The sequence below is a fragment of the Lepidochelys olivacea genome (assembly GCF_965140295.1).
Source record: "Lepidochelys olivacea isolate rLepOli2 genome assembly, chromosome: 1".
In the NCBI taxonomy this organism is placed as follows: domain Eukaryota; kingdom Metazoa; phylum Chordata; order Testudines; family Cheloniidae; genus Lepidochelys; species Lepidochelys olivacea.
The window spans coordinates 226,918,037-226,933,283 of record NC_140411.1 but is presented as its reverse complement, the minus strand read 5'-3'; the positions used below and the strand labels follow the sequence as shown (position 1 = coordinate 226,933,283).

The 15,247-nt window shown below is 36.5% G+C and overlaps 1 protein-coding gene and 1 long non-coding RNA gene across 2 annotated transcripts in view; one reads left to right on the top strand and one right to left on the bottom strand.

The window, feature by feature from the left end:
* The window catches only part of LOC311521392 (uncharacterized protein), a 351,557-nt gene that overhangs the window by 216,396 nt on the left and 119,914 nt on the right, over positions 1-15,247 (top strand). The gene's annotated exons all lie outside the window — the stretch shown is intronic.
* The window catches only part of LOC311521417, a 33,958-nt gene that overhangs the window by 4,269 nt on the left and 14,442 nt on the right, over positions 1-15,247 (bottom strand). Inside the window, exon 4 of the long non-coding RNA XR_014711895.1 lies at positions 14,867-14,919. This is a non-coding gene — a long non-coding RNA (uncharacterized lncRNA). The remainder of the gene's footprint in view (positions 1-14,866; positions 14,920-15,247) is intronic.

The following is a 15,247-nucleotide window of genomic DNA, read 5'->3' as shown; positions in this document are numbered from 1 at the left end:
GTATAGGCTGGCTAGAGTACAGAAAAGTTTAATTCCTTATACCGTATATAGGAAATGGAAAAGAAAATATTGTAAAATGTGTAGTGGTTGATTTGTGCAGTCTTAACGCTATCAAGGTAGTTTTCATTATTTTAAAATCATGTTATCACATTATTTATTAAAATAAAAATTAGAAACCTGAAATTAAAACGAGTTTTCTCTATGAGCACTGACTGGTTTACTATTATAGCCTGCTTATGAGTGTTAGGTTGCTGGAGCTGATATTGCTTTCAAAAGGAAAAAAGAGCATTAATACAATAGCTTGAGGGATTGCAGAAGAGCCATGTACAATAAAACTTCACAATGAGGAATGCTTCTGGAGATGTGGCTGCACTTTGTCATAAAGAAGTGTTTGTTCTAGCAACTACCCTTAGTAAATTGCATAAGTGATAAGGGCAAGCTTTCTGTTAATTTTAACCGGTTTAGTTTATTGCCATTCATTATTGCAATATTATAGTGTATAAAAATTACATGAAATCTGCAAAAAAAATATATATTGAAAAAGTAAATCACATTTTGAGCCTGCCAGCCTTTTATTTATTAATTTACTTATTTATTTATTTATTCAAATATTAAGGACGAATACAAACTAGTTGGATGCAACAGGTTGCACTTTGTATTGTACACCTATCATCACTTCTAATAAGTGAAAATGTTGAAAACTTTCTTCAGAGTAGCAGCCATGTTAGTCTGTATCTGCAGAAAGAAAAGGAGTACTTGTGGCACCTTGGAGACTAACAAATTTATTTGAGCATAAATAAAAAAATGAAAACTTCTGCTCAAAAAATGTGTTAGTCTCTAAGGTGCCACAAGTACTCCTTTTCTTTTTGCGAAAACTTTCTTGATGTTCATGTAGGCATGAATTGACTTCACTGATTTGCCCCAGGTAGCTCTATGTAAAATATGACTAAAGCATGCATAACAAGATTATCCCAAACAGTAACTTCTATATAATAGTAATACTTTGAATGTGAACAGAGAAATTGCTATGGCAGGTCAGACCACAATTGTTTATTTATCCCATATCCTATCTCTGTCATTGACCAGTTACCAAATGCTTCAGAGTATGTCTACACTACAGTATGAGCTAGGGGTGTGATTTCCATTCCCATGTACACATACTTGTGCTAGCTCTCCTTAAGGTCCAAGTTGAGAATTGACCACATAAGGGAGACAGGCACCATGAGCCAAATTCAGATCTGGTGAAAGTGGCTGTGTTGGAGGTGCCTTGATATATACCAAGTCTGACTTTGATGTCCTCAGATGATTGCCTATATACTGAACAGATGTTGTTCTTGTTTATTGTTTTAGACTTTGTATAGGAGCTCTGCATTCTATGGTACTTAAAATCTTTATCTATATTTTAAGTGGTCCCTATGTATCATCTGCCTAGCCAGTTATGACCAGCATTCAGTCTCTATAAATGGGTTTTGTAATATTTTCTTTGTCCTAAAAAGAAGATGGCTGGTATGCGATATATAGTTCGGTATATGCCCTGCCTACTTTATATATTCCCCACTCCAAACAAGCGAGAATTAGTGTGATGTTTAGTGTAGTGCTAGAGACCCAGGGAACTCTCCTTTCCCCGTGGAGGTGGAGCACCAGAACATATATACTTCAGCGTGTTCTCCAAGAACATATGGTAAAATGAATCCATAGTGCAACCACATTTAGGGCAAGTTGGGAGGCCTATCCAGAAATATTCTGTCATATTTAATTGGAGCTTTAGATGTGTGCAAAAGGAATGCTTGTGATTCTGAGTCTGACTGGAAAAGATACCCGTTTGTTGTCAGCTATGGCCTGTAACAATCCCATTCAGTGAAGGGATAGTTTGTAGTAATAATGAGGATGATGATTCTGTTTCTGGATTCTCTTTCCATTCCAGGAACTCAAAGCCCTTTACAAACTTTAACATCACACATGTGAGGTACTGTCATAATTGAAAATTATGAGGAAACTAAGGCAGAGAAAGTTTAAGCTATTTGCCCAAGGTGTCACAGTAAGTTTGTGGTAGAGCTGACTGCCCTGTCCTAATGCTCTGACTAGTATAGCTTATTTCATGTTCTCCTTTTGGTCATGGTCAGCTCATTGCTTGCGAACATCTATTAGTGTACTCCTAAAATGGATTCCTTCCTCCTGCCTGAAATAGAAATTGAGGGGGAAAAATAGAGGTGAACCCAAAGAACATTTCAATACAACACAACTCAGTGTAGTGCATTTTCTAAAGGGAGAAAGGGATAAATTAAGAGGTGTATAGACAAAGGAGAGAGTGTGTTTTCAGGTGAGATTTGAAAAGAGGTGGAAAGAGAGAGGCAGATTATTTCAGATGGTAGAAGTTGCAGAGGAGAAGACTATCATGAGAGCGCTGATGGCATGCTGGGTTAGACAAAAAGCAAGTGCTGAATCAGCAGAGGGAGAAGTTCTAATTGCAAAATGGTTCCAGGATGTACAAGCCCCATGACTTCTGTGAATAATGGTATATCTGCAGTAACAAGGTAAAGTCTCTCTGGAATCCTTTGTAAAGTATCTGTTGGTATAGTTTATTCCAGAACAATTGGAGCGAGATATATGGGGAACATCAGGCCTTCTGGTCTTCATTCAGACAATTGAGGATACAGTGTTAAAGTATGAATTCCAGATGGCTGTCAGATTTTACTCAGTGCCATAGCAGTTCACTAAGGGCTTGCCTCCAATTTGGTTTGCAATCATGTTTAAACTGACACAATGGTAAATTGTAGTGTAGACAAGGAACAGGCATTTGTTGCTAGTTGTTTTTAACTATAGGTTAATACATGATTTTAAAAATTGTAATGTTGATGATGCTTAAGTGTATTCCTTGGCCCTGATCTAAAAGGTGTTTTAATTAATGGGACTCTTTTTCCATTGACTTCAGTAGGCCTCAGATCAGGTTGTTTGAGTATTCTTAATTTGTAATTCTTAATTTGTACACCTGCTGTGTGACCAGGTAGGGAATAACTGGAATTTGTGATTTAGCTCTCCTCCCATAAGCTATAATGGTTGTTAGATTTATGTTGGTTATGAAATATTGCTCCACACTAAAATATCTTATTTGGATCAGGTATGATTCAGTGCATGGTATTCTATATCTGTGCTGCCCAGTTTGGCACAGGATTTGATTTTCAGGAAGGAGAAGCCACTCTTGGACAAAAGTGCCCTGATATGCAGATCTGCATTTTGTAGTAAATCCAATAAGTAATGTGCATAGAAGGACTTAATCTTGGCAGACTTTAATGGCTAACATAAATTTATTTTTGTTTATTTTTGTTTCTTTATCCCTTTCCCCTTTCTAAGCAGTGCACAGTCATAATGGTTTGTCTGTTTTCTAGTACTCCATCATTGTCTTACTAGTATTGTTCCTTTCTAAGGCCCTGGTTCAGGAAAATACCTAGGAACGTGCTTCAAGTGAAGCACATGTTTAAGTCAATGGAACTTAAGCACATGCTTAAGAGTTGAAGAAGGATGGATTTAAGCATGTGCTTAAGTGCTTTTCTGCATCGAGCCAAAATCAGTCCAGGAAGAATTAAAGTTTTCACTTTTGCTGCACAGTGCATATATTGGTCAACAGTACTTCAATAACATTAAGGTTGAATGAATACCCAAATGCTCAGACTTCCATGAAATTCAGGAATAGCTGGAATCCTGTAGAAATAAAAGGGTTAAAATGTGAGCTTATAACGGGCAGGGAAATTAACACAGTAGCAACAGTGAGCAGATAGTGAGGAGAACTGAGGGGTTTTGTTTTTTTTTCAATAGGACTGCAAAATACTGAATCACACAAGTCACGTGACAAGAGTCTAAATCCAGCCACTGAGGAGCTGTAATAGCCACATGAGACATCTCATAAGATTCAACCAAATCCTTCCCTTCTATCTCCCTGTTTCAATGGATGTGCTACCAAATACTCAGATCTGAATGTGTTCTGATTACTATTCAGAAATGTTCAGCTTCTGGTAGGGACAGTATTAAAGAAATTGTATTCTGGAGGCATATCCCCAGTTTTGCCCCCAGGTGCAGTGTGTGAAGAACCGTCTCAGAGACGGAGCTCATGACACGTTCTGGAACTCATTTACCTCCCCTGGCCCAGCATGGGCAGGCTGACTAGAACTCCCTGGTTTTCTCTGTCAGTAATAGTACAAAGTGCTGAATCAATCCAGGACTTGAATGTTTTTGGATTAAATTTACTTACGATTTCAGTGGCTGACTGGTACTGAGAATTATAGCCTTTCCCCCTAAATATCTCTAGAGGTCAAAACTGGAAATTATATGCTTTTGGAAAAACAGAATAATCTGAAGTTTACACTCTAGTAAATTATTGTTAAATATTTTCACATCTGTTTATGGTGTGTTTATTACCTGCCATAGCTTATATTTAATGAGACTGTAAGATTCTGTGCACAAGTTAGTCACAGTGTTCCAATATTAAATATTTTCATTGTCTTAGAGCACTCAAATGAGTTTAAATTATACAGTTACTGGATTTTAATAGCAATATCTCTTTGCATAAAATAGTAAATAATCTTTTAACACCACTATCTGAAAATATTGTAATATACAGTCTTGCTAAAATCTGTAAAGTAATTTGTTTTTTCAAATAAAAGGTTAATGAGTCATGGACTGCAGTAAAGTCTCTTCATTAGTATGTGGCTATTTGCAGAAGGACTCTCGTGTCTGCTTAACTGCTGAAAATAACATAATTAATATTCATATTGAGTTTCCCATAAGCCTACCAGAGCAAAGGATTCTGGCAAACTCTCTTGACATCCATGTATGTAGCAAACAAAGAGTTAAAGCAGGCAGTCTTTCTGGCAAGTCAGATAGAACAGAAAGCACAAGCCTTTCCTTTTTGCCTTTTTCTTCTTAATTAATCATACGCTGCTTCACAATTTAAATATGGAAATAGAAAGCCATCCGCAATTATTAATGAGCCTCCAGGCTGTCCTGTGGCGTCTCAAGACAAGCTGTGTCAGCCTGCAGAAAGCAGCATGGCATCTCCTTTCTGATGTGTGTGAAATTTATGTGCACAAAGGCTCCTCCTTATCTGTGCGTGAACTAAATAAATAAATAAAGGCTTTTGTTTGCCAGGCTACTTGCACATGACTGTTTTGACTAAACCACTCCATGTTACTTGTAGTTTACAGTGCTTAGAGACAAGAAGAAGAAGAAGAAAAATCCCTAAACCCAGCTACCTGATTATGCTGCAATTAATGAGAATCTGTACATCATTCTGATTGTTGCTGATGTTTTTGGAGACTTTCTTTTAAAAAATAAAACCAAAAACCTTTGCCCTTGACTGACACCAGCCTGGCAACGGTAGGATTGGCATACCGCCAATTTCTCACCCGATAAGACAGGGCAGGAGGGTAGAGAAAAGCCCTGACAATATGGCCGTTGTTTAGTCTACGCTCTTAAGATCTTAATAGGAAGGAGCAATCCTCCAGTGTCGCGAAGTGTTTGCCAGTATGCATCTGCTGCAGTAGGAAAATTAAGGTGATGGCTTTTAGGATTAAAATTGCAGTATCCCCTCTTTCTGTTTTTATTTTGCTATGTGATCTACCCATTTAATACAGTGGGACTATATAAAAATAATAATAGCTAAGTAGTTATATACATATATTTTCAAGACCCTTTTATTCTAGAGGAGATTTGGGGAGCAGGGAGGAGGTAGGAAGGAAGAAAGGATCGATAGGTGATGGGAAAAGGATAATAAACAGCCAGGTGCAGTACAGTATGTTCAGTCAGTGTTGTTTAGATTTTTTTAAGGCTTCCTATTGAGGTTAAATTAAAAAAAGAGAAAAAGATGCAAGCAAAAGTCAGATTTCTTATTTCAGCTACAGGTTTTGAAAGATGTATGTACTGTTCCAAAACCAGACTGTTTCTGTAGTGTGGATAAGAACAAATCATTCTGTATATTAGGAGAGCAGAACATTTAAAGATATGCCTGACAATTTTTTTCCTCCAGAATAATCTGCAGTTTCATTGTGTGAAGGTAAAATCCTTATAGCACAGCTACAAGTTTGCCATGTTAGATAAAAGCATGACTTTGTCTTGTTGTAGTTTCAAAGTGAAACAAACTGGAGCAGAGGCAATGATTTAATCTACAGTGAGGGAAAAAACGGCAGGAAGATTGGAATACGATAAACAACACTGAAAAATGGCAGGAGAATAATGTTTACTTTTGAATATAAGGCTGACTGCCAGGTTGGCGCTGGTTTTTAGGTTAGCAGAGGTTGGAGGAAGGGCCAGAGTGAGGCGTGGCTAAATGCTGTCAAGGAAAAAAATGGTCTGCAAATTGCTGTTCTCATCTTCCCCTTCCCCCCCCCCCCCGCCCTTGAAAAAAAGGCAGTGCTTCCTCTTAAGACTATTAAAAATTATGCAGAATTTTAACCCTCTTGCGTACTGGATGTTCTTTTCTGATGTTGAGAATTCTGATTTTGCAAGGGGATAAATGAAATGTTTCAAATGATAAAACTATTTTGAAGTTATTTTAAAATGTAATAAAAACAATAGCTTTACATTTCATAAGAAATTATTTCGTTTACTTTTGATGTAGTTTGCACGTGGGATAAAGTTGAACAAAGTCATTTGAAAAATGTATCTATTGTTCTTCAAGCAGCTATCCAGCTCTTACAGCCCTGCCACAAAAATCAATGGGATTTTCCTGATTGAAAGAGAGGATGAAGGATAGTTCTAATAAAGCAGAACATGATTCAGGCAAGATACAGTAATGAAGGCTGATAATCATTTTCTTACTTTAATCAGAACATTTTTAAGAATTCGTATCTGACTTTAAGTGTACAATACATCCAGGACATATCACAAGCAGACAACGTGGCAAAGTCATTTCATACACTCGAGCTAGCTGTTTATAGTAGTTAACAACTACTATAGTGTCAATAATAAAGGGCACAGCCTAAGAAACCCTTTCATTAACACATCATTATTCGCTGCATTTATATCCTCTAGTTTATGAAGAAAAATATATTTCTAAATAGAGCTGAAATGTGGTATTCTTACATCCCACAAATTCTGTTAACTGTTTATGTTCTGCTAAGTGTGAATAAAGGATAAAATATCAGTAAATCCAATGAGATTTGTAAATCTACATTTAGAGGAAAATTTAAGAAAATCAGAGGCAAGGTTAAAGCTTCATAGTAATTATTATTGTTCTACTAAATATTTAATAACACTTAATGGGTTCTTATACTTAAAATTAGAAAGAAGCTAAGACTGTTATTACTCTTTGGAGACATAGTTACTTTGGAAACCCTTTAATTGTTTTCATGTTTTATTTAAAGAGTTGTAAATACTGTGTTTTTGATATATTAATTGATGATTTGTTTTTTGTTTTATTTTGTTACTGAGAACTCTCTATTTTTTTACATGAGGAATCTACAATTTATAAATAAATATTAAGAAATATATTTTCTACATAGAACTTATTTAGGGACCTAATCTGGCACTCTTCTTTCTTTTGTAAAACTTCCATTGATTTCAAGCCTTGCAGGATCTTATAGGTGTTTCATTCAGTAGCTAAGGTTTCTTATGGCCTCAACTCATGCTTTAAAAATATTTTCTCATCTGTTATCCATCACAGATTGGGAAAAATGCTCTTACTGGTCATGCAGGATTTTGCATATGTGTTAGACTGATAAAAAGTTGTCTATTGGACCGCTGTTGTTTAGGGAAAATAGCCCTTTTCCCCCTTGATTTTAGGTGCCATGTAGAATTGTACAATAAGTTTGCTTCAGAAAGTGCCAAGAGAAGCATAATGAGGCAGTTAGTCACAGTTTGAATGTGGTGGTAGGGGAAACCAGTGCAGGAACTGGGGGTTTGATTTTCAAGGGACAGTACTTGCAACCCACGTTTGCCTAGACCCTTCACTGATATCCAGGCAATACTTAGACACTAAGTTCTGGGTTCACTTTTTGTCAGGGGAACATTTTTGTCTGCTGAACATTTTTTTTTTTTTCCTTACAAGATCTCCGGTCCTCCTGTTTTTTCATTAACCCTTGGATTTCTTCGTCAGTTTCTTGCAGACCATCTCTGTATATTGGAATGCAAACAGTATGTAGCAAAAGTTCCATTCTGACAGGGAATTTGGGGAGTAGGGAGGCAGGTAAGGGGTGAATGTTATAGTCACTGGTAAGGCAAAATATAGTTATTCCTTCCCCCTAATGTGTACAGTGTTTATGTGTATCTGTAGTTTATATCTAGTCTATATATAGAACTTATTTAAATTCTGTAGGAAGTAGAAGAGGGGATCAAAGCAGAGCACTTCAGTATGCTGAGACCCATATGCTATTTTAGAATTTTAAAGGAGAATAACTTGTACATTAAGGAAAAATATATATGTAAAAGGTACAATATATGTAATGTTCTGTAATGCAATTGTAAACTTTTAGTGAGTAACGTTTTAGGATTTAAAAAAATAGATAAATCCATGCACTCCACTATAAATACAGAAAAGTGGGTATAAAATAATTATAGTAGTTTCTGTGAGGTTTAGAAATATATTGGAGTAGCTAAATAATATGCAATAAGATTTTAGCAATCTTTAAATTTGGCATGTTTGTGCATATAATTATATTTAGTATATATCTGTAGACCATCTCTTCATAATATATATCATGATATATTCTTAACGTTTCTGTTATATTGTTGAAGTGTATGCTCAGTTTTCAACAATTAAACTAAAACTGTAGGAAGCTGTGTATTTTATATGTTTACATGGTTTGTTTTAAATCCAAAGAAAGAAAAATCAGGTTTTTGAATATATTAATGTTCACTGAGGTAACGATAGTTGAATATTAAAATCGTTATTTGTCCATTAAGTCACAGGAACTAAGATGTGTTAATTAACTGTCAGAATTGTAGATTTAGTTTGTAGTTGAATATTTGGCGTCGATCTTCAAGATATCTAGTTTGCCTGAGAAATGTAATTATATTTATTTAATATTGATTAATAGAATTAAATGTAACATTACATACAGTGTAATTTAAAGAAAAAGTATAGAGTGCACAGTATTTTATTTGTACTATTTTAAAAAAATATTAACTATAATTACAATAACATAAAATATAATTTGAAAAATAAAAATTATGCAATACATTGTAACTTGTACCAGTGGCATTGTATGAGATGTTAGGTAAGGCAAGATTTGGCCCAATAACTTTGCTTTTATCAAGTATGAATGAAACAAATTCTGCTCTTATTTACATCCTACAACCCCACTGACTAAAGGAATGAGAATTATCATGTGCGCTTATTAGTTTTCTGTATTTGATGTCTGGGCTTCTCAGATGTTCTCCTGAAACGTTTCTGGATTTATGAATTCCTTCATTATCTATGGAATAGTGATCATTTTAAAATTAAATTATAGAAAAGGAGAGCTGGCCTAATTCTACTCTCACCACAGTGTAATTCCTTTGTTTTCATGAAGTTACAAAATGTTTTTTTAATGTATTAATGTGCACTGGGGTAATGATAGTTGAATATTTTTTTTTAACTCAGTATGGATTTACCTTTTGGTTAAATCAGTGACACAAAATCTACTGTGCATTATAAATGTAAATTTTCTGGTCTGATTTTTTAAAAGGTGTTTATCTTTTGTTGGGAAAAATGGATGTTGCGGCTGTTGCTGCTCTGGCTATTTATTTAGATACCTAAACAGGAGGTGTCTGAGCTCTTGTGTAAATCTGACCCATGATCATTACAAAATGAAAACCAGCTGCAGTTTCTGCTATAGATGAAGCAAAAATACTTTTTACTAGAAACAAAGCAATATGTCAAAATTCCTAATATAGCTTGGTGTAAATTTCTTAAAGATTGTCAATTGTTCTCGCTTGAGAGTGGCAGCTTCATTTACATTTGTTTTGCCTCTGATTTCTCAACTGTTTCACTAATTACAGAAAAAAAATCAAAATGAGAACACTGCCAAGTTTTTTACATTGATAAGGAAGTGGTTATTTATTCTAATTATCAAGTAGGGGACCAATCCTGCAAACAATGGCACACGTTACTATCTTTACACACATGCTTATTCCCATTTATTCCAGTGCAGAACTGTTGCAGGATCCGATCCCTATATTAGCAAGTAACAAAACAAAACAAAAAACCAAAAAACCACACACGCACATACACACACAAAACCGACACCAGTCCCACAAACAACCAAAGCCTCCAATTACAATCAAAACCTTTAGTTCAGTATCTTCCTGAAATCAATTGCAGGAATATAAAAGTTGAGGGATTGGACTAAAAGAGAATTACATTTAAAAAGAAATATATATTTTTAAAAAACGGATTTTTTTTGTCTCCATAATGGTTATTTTAAATGTGTTAAGATAGAAGATACATTTTAAAGCTATCTGTCTGCAGTAGCATGAATTTTACCCCCTCACTATCTTCTTCAGTAATACAAATGCTCAGGTAAAGTTCTGATCCTGCAAACGTGTACATGAGTAGCTTTACTCCTATAAGTAAGCAAACTAATGCTGATGAGACTCCTTCATTTGTATAACTACTGACGTGTGTGTGTGTGTGTGTGTGTGTGTGTGTATTCCACCCCACCCCATCTTCCTTCTTATGTTTGAACACATCATCTCTTAGCTCTGTGTCTTTTTGTTCTTAGGGGAGTGCAACTGTGTGTGAGTTGTGGTCAGGTATTATCACAGCTTGGGTGAATTGTTAGACATAAAACTGAAAGACAAATGCTGCAAGTCATCCTGGATGTGGGAATATCCCAGTATGTCACACACACACTTGGAATCTCTTATTGTTATAAAATGTCCCAGTGCAAATATTGTTGGGGGAAAGTTAGCGATAATAATAATAAATTAATGTATTGTTCAATCAGAAACCGTGTCACCATCGTTTACATTCATTCTGATTATTTTCCTGTTTTATTTAAATGCAAAATAAATTAAGAAAACATTAGTTTTTGTTAAATTCAAGTATAGAATCAATAGCGTATTGTCTGAAGCATCATCTTACAGGGATGTGTACACTTAAATTACAGAAGAGAAATGCAGTGACTTAAAGTGTCTCTTCCCTTTTTCTTTAATTACCATTGGCCATATAAAACATTAGAACATAGGAATTACTGCACTGGATTGGGTCAGTGGTCCATTTAGTCCCATATCCTATCTCTGACAATGCTACTAACAAACAATTCAGAAGACGGTGCAAGAAACCCCATTGTGGACAGCTTTAGAATAACTTGTCCAGATGGGAAATTTCTTCCTACAGCGTTAGTCAGTGGTTGTATTATGCCTTGATGCATATGGGTTTATATCCCTTCTAAAAATAATTATCCTATCTAACTGATCTGTGGATATTCTCATGATCCATATAAAGGCCTACTCCTTTTTGAATCCTACTGAACTCCTCGATGATATATTGTGGCAATGAGTTCCACAGGTTAATTATGTGCTTTGTTAAACAAAATTCACTGTATACGTTTTTAGCTTATTGCCTTAATTTAATTTAATTGAATGTCCCAATGTTCCTGGAGAAAAATATATGAACACTCTATTCACCTTCTCTATCCCAGTGCAGTAATTTGTATATCTCTGTCATGTCTCCTTTTATCCATCTCTTTTTCAAACTAAATAGTTTCATTCTGCTCTCTCCTTATATGGATATCTTTTGATTCCTCTAAATCATTTTTGTTGCCTGTCTCTGCTCTCTTGTTACCTTTTTTTTTTTGAGATAGTTGACAAGAACTAAAAACAATTTACCATTGATTAATATATAATGTAATTCAAACATTATCAGTTTTACTTGCTGCTCTGTTCCTTATGCAGCCGAACGATCTGAGTTTGAACCACTGCTGCACAATGAATGAGATTTTTGCTGAGCTGCCCAGGTCTCTTTCTTCAGTGGTTATGCTTAGTTGAGATCCCAGCAATATGAGTTACCTTGCATTTGCCAACACTGAAATTCATTATGCCAACGTGTTGCATGTTCAGCTAGCTTTGTCAGATCCCTCTGAAGTTCCTCACAGTCCTGAGTAACCTAAATCTGAGTCATCTGAAAATGCTGCTACTTCATTCACCCACTTTTGCAGACCACTACGTAATATTTTAAACATTGATCTGTGTACAGATTCCTTGGGCATACACTGTTAAACTTCCACTCTACTGAAAACCGGCTTTTTATTCCTACTGTTTATGATCTCTTAGCCGATTTCTAATTCATGAAAGTACTCCCAACTCTTAATCATGACTATTCTGTTTCCTTTGCAGCCCGTGACGAAGCGTGTTTTTGAAAGTCCATAAATGATACCATATTCTTTGGTTGACCTAGTAAAAGAAAGCTAGTAGATAAGAGAGGCACATTTTTCCTTTTTGTAACCCAGGCTGCTTTCCCCTGATTATATAATCTTCATTTCTATATAAAAGTTATAATATTTTATAAAAATAACCTTTTTAGTCAGGTGACCTGGTACTAAAGTAAGGGTCACTGGCATGTAATTCTCAAGATCATCCCTAGTCTTTTTAAAGGATAAGTGCAACATTTGCTAGACTTTGGTATATTCACTGATATGAGAGACTTTATGTTAGAAATTCAGGTGGTTCATTCTTGAGTGTCTTCAGAATGTGCTCTTGTGTGTGTAGATAGATAGATAGATTAGATAGATAGATAGATATGCACCTTAACTTCTGACACACTCTCTCCCTTTATTACCTGAAAAATTAGGCTAATAGAGTTTAAGGCTAGTCTGACTTTCTGTATATCACAGGCCACCTTACCCAGTTACCCCTGTATTGAGCCCGGTAACTTGTGTTTGGTTAAAGCATAACTTCCAGAAAGGTATCCAGGTCTGGGGTAGGTGTCATCCCATTGTCTTCTGTGGTGGAGACTGACACAAAGAATTTAAGGCAACATTGAACCATTAGGTTCAGCCCAGAGTAAGAGGCAGTGTGGAAACTGCTCAATCCCGAGAATAGCCTGGGCAAGAATTGTGTCTCATACAGTCATATTTTTTCCCTGGGTTTTCCTTCATCTGGGGAGGAGTATTTTATTTCTCTGTTTTTTGGAATACAGCTTAACTCCTGCTCCCTGCTGGCCAGTGTGAAGGTGAGGGAGGGACAGAAAGGTAAAGCTCCATCCACTCCCCTCACACTTGCCTGGCCAGAAGGAGAGCTGCTGTTGGAGCCTGGCTAAGAAGTCGAGCTAATACGGTCATGGAGCGGAATGAGAGATGGTGTGCTTATTCTTCTGCGTGATCAAATAGCTCAAGGTCATAATCAATATTTTGTGCAATGCCTTTTATCCTCCTTATTCGCTCCCTTTATTTCCTGGTATTCCAGCAGACCTGCCAGTTGTCTCACAGGCTTCCTGCTTCCCATAGTCATCAGTAATTTTTTTTTTTGTCATTGGCTTTTTTAGTCTTCATAATCCCTCTTTATCTCATCATTTCCATCTGAAATTTTACCCACAAGAGTTTACGCTACTTTCTACCTGCTTCACATGGACTGCACTTTTTGGAGGAGAATACCTGTTTGCTTCAAATCATCTCTTGTACAATGCATTTAATACCATATGTGGGGGTTTTTCCCTGGCCATCTTGCTTCTCTTTTAAGGTATGAATACCTTGGATTTTTTAACTGTGTTAAGGTATGCCTAAATAACCTTCATAGTTATAAGCAGAATTCTTCATTCAAGTTCAGGGAGTTCTGATTAATAATCAAAGCACAATATGGCTCTGTGATTCTGTGTCAGTTATTTTAAAATACATAATGCATATGTACCTTTCTGCTTTTCCCTAGCTGACTGATCTGCTCTAGATAGCAAGTTCTGCTCTTCCTACAAGCCTGTAGCCTATTAAGGCTCTCCACCTCCACTCTTTTCTTCCTGCCTCCCTCCAAAATAAAAGGCTCAATATTTTTATATTGGATTTGAAAAACTGAATCACTGGGAGCTGTGTGCCTCCGGATTCAGTTGTGCAAGAAGAAGGTGCCAGTTTTTTGCCCATCCATAGTGGGAAGTGTCTTGGAGGTTTCTCCTTTTACACTTGCCACTCTGGAGCCTGCTTAAAATCATCTGGAGGCTTAGTTCCCAATAGAACAAGTGAACTGAGGGTGCTCTTCCCATTAAGTTTTCCTGGTGGCAGTGAGTCTTACTGCTCTAACAGGAAGAGAGAGAAGAGACTACAGGTTGAGATGGAGGACCGTAAGGCAATGGATGTGGGTGAAGGAAGGAACAACTGTCATTTTCTAGAGCAATATTGGAGTACCATGAAATACATGGGCACCACCTGTGGAAAACATTGTGAAAGAGAAAAACTTATTTGTGAAGCCTCTTGAGGTACACTGCAAGGCATCTTCCTAACATCCTCCTACAACATTATTGTATGTGGGTAGCAGCCTCATGGAAGTAGCAGGGACAGGGCCTGCAATGTGAAGATTGGGGTTACAAAGGAAACTCTGGCCCCAACTTTGATGTATGGAGCAGATATCTGTGAATTTTGGGTCTCTCCTCACATCTAACAGTGTGGCTAGCTAGCTCCTTTACCGCCAGTAACTCACTCTCTCTTAAGATGGACACTTCAAAACCCCTTCATGGGCATCTTGCATAACGAATGCTAATTGTAGCCAAAATTTACCTCCGGGTTTTTGCTGTGGTGTTTTACTCACTGTTATAGGCTCTTTACCAGTGCAGGTCCCCTAACTGGCCTTGACTCCCATCAATTTCCATTGGAACTCCAACCGTGTAAAGATTACTCAAAAGAGCTTCTGTGCAATAGTGGAGAGGTAGGAGCATTTTTTGTAGGCACTGCTCCCCTCCAGACAGTCTTCTCACCTTTTTTCCTCATGCTTTGGCTCCTCTCCATGCTGAGTAATTGATGGGAGCACCTGGATCATGATGAATAATATCACTATAAAATGTATTGTACTACTGATATATTGCAAGACAGGATGGTCCTACGTTTCTTAATGTACAATGTTAAGATATCCACAATACGCTGAATTATAAAAATTCAGTTCTGTACGGGGCCCAACTCTGCCGGCCTTATTCACCCTGTGTAGCACCTTACCACACAAGTAATCCATGATTACTTGTAAAGCAAGGAACTGTATAACATGAAGGGAGAAATTAGCCCACTGAAATTTAACTACAGAGTAGTAAATAATAATAATACTTCTACATAGCACTTTTCACCTATAGATCGCAAAGTAAAAG